Source organism: Delphinus delphis, chromosome 12, assembly GCF_949987515.2.
Source record: "Delphinus delphis chromosome 12, mDelDel1.2, whole genome shotgun sequence".
Taxonomy (NCBI): Eukaryota; Metazoa; Chordata; class Mammalia; order Artiodactyla; family Delphinidae; genus Delphinus; species Delphinus delphis.
In genome coordinates this window covers 64,822,653-64,829,147 of record NC_082694.2, presented here as the reverse complement: position 1 = coordinate 64,829,147, position 6,495 = coordinate 64,822,653, and positions in this window count along the sequence as shown.

Genomic DNA, 6,495 nt, shown 5'->3' with positions numbered 1-6,495 from the left:
TCGGGTCCCAGGAGACTTCTAGCAAATGCATACTCTTAGTCACCAGGGTCCTCAGCAAGGTGAGCACAGAGCAAATGGACCACCACTATCAGCCCACCCAACTGATAGTGCTCAGGGCATCCTCCAACTATGAAGAGCCACAGGCTCCCACATGCACACACACATTCAGAGCTTGTGGTCACAAACTCCAGGAAGCTAGTTCACACTCAGCTCCCAGAATGGAGAAATCTCCCAGGACTTCTCTTGAGAATGACATTCTTGCATACATTTTCCCCATCTTTGCACAATCTATCATGAGATTTTTATGTTACAAAACTTCTTATTTCAAAAAGAGCATTCCGACATTAACTTACCTGACATAGAAGGATACCTAAGTTTTACCCTAAATAAATTTCTACATTCTGGGTTTTCTATGGGAGTAACAACAGTGTTTCCCAACTTGTGAGGTGGGCGTCTCTGAAGTGAGATTAAGGGCTGTGCCATCAGCTGGATTTCTGAAATTTTAGTGAAACTTATATGTAAATGTGTGTTCACAGAGAAAAAACTGTAAAGACAGGCACCAACAATATAAATACTACTTATCTTTGGGGAGTAATTTCAAATTTTTTTCTTTTGTTTATCCATATATTCTGATTTTCTATAACGAACACCTATTACTTTTGTAGTAACAAATGATGTAAAACAGGATAGAAAGGGGAAGTGTAGAAATGTGGTTGTAGTTTCCACCCAAATATATCAAGTCTTAATCCCTGGAACCTGTAAATGTTGTATCTTTATAGACTTGATTGAACTAAGGGTCTTGAGATGAGGAGATAATCCTGGATTATCTGGGTAAGCACTAAATGCAGTCAAAAGTGTCCACATAAAAGAGAGGCAGAAGGAGATTTGAAAGAGATAGAAAAGGAGAAGACAATGTGACCATGGAGGCAGATATTGGAGTGGCTGTGAGTCAAGGAACAGGGGCAGCCACCTGAAGCTAGAAGAGGCAAAGGATGGATTCTCCTCTTGAGCCTCCAGAGGGAGCATGGTCCTGCTTACAACTTGATTTCAGCCCAGTGATGCTGATTTTGGACATCTGGTCTCCAGAGTGTGAGAGAATAAATTTCTGTTGTTTTAAGCCATCCAGTGTGTGGTATTTTGTTACAGCACCCGCAGGAGACTAATGCTGTAGAATATCATGGTAAAAGGAGCAAAATTATATCCACATTCATTCATGCACATCCTCCATGTGGCCCCATCACTTTCCTTTGCAAATGGATTTGCAGTCAGTTGTTTTCAATGAATTTAGAATGGATAACGTACTAAAAATCTTGGCATCTTGAAGAAGTTCCAAGAGCTATGTCCCTTGCCTTTTGCTTTTCCTCCTAGTCTCTTCCCACCCTTTACTCTCCTGGGAGTGTGGCAAAGTGGAAATGCCTAGGGCTCTGGAGCCAAAAGACCTGAGTTCAAGTGTGGGTTTCAAGTGTGGGTTTCATCTTGTTTCTAAAACAAGTCACTTAAGCTTCTTAGCAGGAAAGTGGTGGCTTAAGCCTATTAGCAGTAAAACAATCCCCAGCTTGCTCCAGGATTGTTTGAACATCATCTGAGCTATTGTATCTGAAAGTACCACCTGAGTGCTATTTGGTGACTTTAAACATTTATAGATGCTCATGCTTTTCACTCTCAATTTAATGGGGAGGGAGGGGAAAAGTGACAATACTTTGCTCCCTGGGGGCCTGTAACTCCTAACTCTAATAATTGTTCTAGAATTTTGCTAGTCTTCTGCCCAAAAAGTCAGTGGCAGGGGAAGCTATTGGGCCAATTCATTTTTGGCAACTTCCTAGTATGCCTTAATAAAGGAGGGCCAAACCTTCTTGAGTAACTAACTCCTTTAGGAAGTAGGGGTATATCATGTCTATTATTCTCAGCTTTATATATATATATATAAAAAATATATATTTTTTAAAACTCTATATAATTCCCCATCCTCACTCCTTACAATTGGCCTGTCTAATAATTCAGATACACTAATATAAGAGAGGCTTTAGTAAGAGAAACTGAATGTGGGAGGACAGATTGTTGATTTTCAAGGTGACTGAAATCCTATCCTAAAATTAACATTTGAAATAGCTGGAGATATTTGTCAAGAAGAAAAAAAAACTTTAAGGAGTTTCGATAGCTGTGTTCAGATGTCTGCAGGGGCGTGGCATAGGGAAGAAGGAGCAGGTTTCAGATGCTTATGACAAATAAATGTTATTTACAAGGAATCAATATTTCATTCAAAATGCCAAAGACTGCCAAAGATAAAATGCACTGCTTTAGGGTAACTGGTCATGCTTTTTGCTCTCCTTGAATTTTAAAACACCCTTCCAATAATTGGGGTTTCCCAAATTATGAAACCCACATTCCCAAAGCAAAAGCCAAAAACCCTTTTTCACAGCGTCCCTTGAAGTTAGTGCGTACTTGCCCCCAGGGTTCTGCCAATTGGAAACCAATATGAGACTGCACTTGGAGCCAACATGGTGCCAATGTGAAAGCCATCCTGGTGAAATAGCGAAGAGATATCCAGCTTGTGGAAGCAGTAGCACAGTTGCTCCAGCTCTGGTGTCCTGCAGAGCCTGTGTCCAATGGCAGAGACAGTAGGGTTGCCAAGTGAGCAATCCAGCCCTGAAATCACCTGCTCTTGCTTGCACAACCTTCCAATCCTGGTTCTCTGGACCCTCCTGAAGATTCTGTGAGTTACCTGACATCCTCGATAAAGTTCTTTTCTGCTTAAACCCACTGAAATGGGCTCTGTTGTACTTTTTCACATTGACTATTGTCTTAGCAGCTAATTGGCATGAATTCTTTAGGAGGTTAGTATTTGCTTTATGTGGGAAGTTGAATTAGTTCTGATCTCTATCAAATTTAAGATTCTCTGAATAAGAGTGGTAAGGGGATGACAAGTAGGAATCTGGGTAAGTAAATTTGATTAGTGTCCTATAAAAAATTTGTGATTACTTCTCCACCACAGGTGATTTAAAAATTTGAGCAAGAGTATACAGAAGACAGTTAGGCCAAGGCTTAACTAATATTCCACCATTAGTCATATAATAATTCCTTTAGGTAAAGCACAAACCAATCAGTCCATTTTTACAATGGAAATATTTTGGAATGAGTCTATGATGATTCTACTGCCTTTGATTTAGTGTATGAATTTCAAACTCAGGTGTGAAAAGATGCAAACTTTATTTCTCTATAAATCAAGCTGCTGTCTGATACAATCTCCATTTAAGTTGATGGGAGAATTCTAATCTACTCATTTTGAGGTCAGTTTCTCCAGTTCAGTGAGCCCTCAGTCTATCCAGATCTATAGTTTAGTCATATTCCAACTTAAAACTCCTGTTGACTTTTTCTTTTCCCTCTCTCCTTCCTAGGATGTAGTCTAAGTTCTGCCTCTAACAGCAATAAGGGGGATCAGAATCCTCTCCTCAGCTCAGTTCCTATGATGGAACTTGTCGCTGGTATACTCATCCTGAGTGTTACACTTGGCTTGGATGGTGTGTAATTTCTGTTTCCCAGTGTGGATCCCATCTGGTTGCCCGCTGCCAGGAGACTGCTAAGATATGGCTCCTTCCTCCTCTTGCTCCAAGTCAGCAGTTTACATCTCAGCCTTTGAATGCATGTTTTCCACCCCTGCCTTACACACTGTCTGTCTCTCTGCTTCTCCCATCTCCTCACAGAAGACTGGGAATTTCAGACTTCCTGAATGCTACAGGAAAGCCTCCGGAAACTAGGGAGTAGGGTCATCCCCGTCCCAACCACGGATGCTCTAGATATCTGGGTCAATGGACTCAGGACTATTGACTGAGAAAGGTCTTGAGAGAAAAAATGATCAGGCTTGCTGGTTAGTATCTAAAATAATTCATCCGCCACATTTTATTGAGGATGGACCTGGATTAAGCTATTTATGTTTGAAAAGTGAACATACCATTTTCTAGTTTTTAAAAAGCTGATTCTGGGGCTTCCCTGGTGGCGCAGTGGTTGAGAGTCCGCCTGTCGATGCAGGGGACACAGGTTCGTGCCCTGGTCCGGGAAGATCCCATATGCCGCGGAGCGGCTGGGCCCGTGAGCCATGGCAGCTGAGCCTGCGCGTCCGGAGCCTGTGCTCCGCAGCGGGAGAGGCCACAACAGTGAGAGGCCCGCGTACCGCAAAAAAAAAAAAAAAAAAAAAAAAGCTGATTCTGCAAAAGCATTTTTGTATGTAATTAATGAGATAATTACCTCTTGGCTCAATGAAGAAAATACAGCAAGCGCTGAATGGGATATATTTCTATACCATTTGAAACTAATTAAACTGCTTTTATCTTTATAAAATATTTTTAATTAAAAAAGTAATACATATTAATTTCAGAAAATTTGGAAAACATAGAAAAGCTTAATATAGAAAAGCACAGAAGCCACCAACGATAATAATCACTTGTGACACTTTGAGATGTTATACTTTCAGTTATATTTTTTATATTTCTGTATCTATATAATATTGGGAGCATATGCAAATTGAGATCACGAGCAGATCAAAGTGAAAGTGAAAAAACAGATTTTTTTCACTTCATAAAGAATTTTGAGATTGTTTTCCCCCATATCATGAAATAACTCTAAAAGATGATTCTCAGTGTATCATTTCATTAAATGGCTATCCCAAAATTTATTTACTCATTCTCATGGACATTTAAATTGTATCCAGTTTTGGACTTCCCTGGTGGCGCAGTGGTTAAGAATCCGCCTGCCAATGCAGGTTCGAGCCCTGGTCCAGGAAGATCCCACATGCTGCAGAGCAACTAAGCCTGTGCGCCACAGCTACTGAGCCTGCACTCTAGAGCCCGCGAGCCACAACTACTGAAGCGCAGGCGCCTAGAGCCCGTGCTCTGCAACAAGGGAAGCCACCCCAATGAGAAGCCTGCACACCGCAACAAAGAGTAGCCCCCACTTGCCGCAACTAGAGAAAGCCCGCGCGCAGCAACGAAGACCCAACGCAGCCAAAAATAAATAAATTTATGTAAAAAAAAAATACCAGTCTCTGCTTCCCAAACCAAAACATCCACTACTGTGGACAGTTTAAGTAATTATTGTAACAAGAATATCTGATATGTCACTCCTTTGCTCTAATTCCTTTAATGGTTTCCCCCAACACTTCCATAAAAATATTTTTTAATCCTTCGAATAGCATGCAAGATTGTTCATGATTTCTTCTTTACCTATTCATGCAGTCTCATCTGTAGCCATTCTCTCCCACGTAAACTAAGGTCCAAGCAAACTAAATGACTTCCAGTTTCCCAAGTCCATTAAATGATCTTTGGAATGTTATGACCCAGGCTGTCAGCCCCCCACACCTCTTTGGCTGAAATTTTTTACTCATCTTTTAAGTACCAAGTTAATTGTTACCTCCTGTGAGAATTTTTTCAATATTCCCTTTTACACATTAATGGCCATGACTTTCCATTGCTCTACCGCTGATCTATCATTTATTTCCCCAAGGCTGTCCTCATAATATACCCTCAAACTCTCCCTCTCCAAATTGGAAGTCACAATAATGTAGCTTGGATATTAAAATTAAGTATATCTATTTTAAAACTTCAAAAATTAGATGGATTTGTAAGTTTATCAGCAGACAGGACCTTGTAGTGAAAACAGCATTGGGGACTTCCCTGGTGACGCAGTGGTTAAGAATCCTCCTGCCAATGCAGGGGACACGGGTTCGAACCCTGGTCCAGGAAGATCCCACATGCCGCGGAGAAACGAAGCCCGTGAGCCACAACTACTGAGCCCATGTGCCGCAACTACTGAGCCTGCGTGCCTAGAGCCCGTGCTCCGCAACAAGAGAAGCCACCCAATGAGAAGTCCCCGCACCACAACGAAGAGCAGTCCTGTCTCGCTGCAACTAGAGAAAGCCCGCACTCAGCAACGAAGACCAAACACAGACAAAAATAAATAAATAAATAAGTTTATAAAAAGAAAGAAAGAAAGAAAAGGGCATTGGACTAGAATTCAGAAGATTTAGGTACTTCTGTTCCTTCTTCACCTTTTCTGGCCTCAATTACCTCCCTCATAAAGGAATGTGGCTTGACTACAGCCCTAGTCTTTGGGTGGCAATTTACAGTTTATCTTCTTTTTTATTAGTCCAATCCAGCCCCCTTCATTTCCCAGATGAGGAAACTGAGTCTCAGAGATGATATATAATTTAAGTTAAGGTACTATACAATTAATTAATGACTAAGGTAAACGGAATCTTGGGATCTTGGACCGGTGCGGACCAATGCTGACCTCTAAAAACACTCTCTGTTCTAAAATTCTTTAACCCGCCCAGTTAACAAAAGCAGAGGAAATAAAGAAAGGCCACAAGAGAATAGACTTAACGGAAACAAAAATCAGCGGGAAGCTCGAGCTTTCCACGAATTACAGGTGAACTTCCTGTCCTGGGTAAACTTCCGGAATCAACAACAGGGAGAGCCAATCAGAACCTTCCTCCGGGAGCCA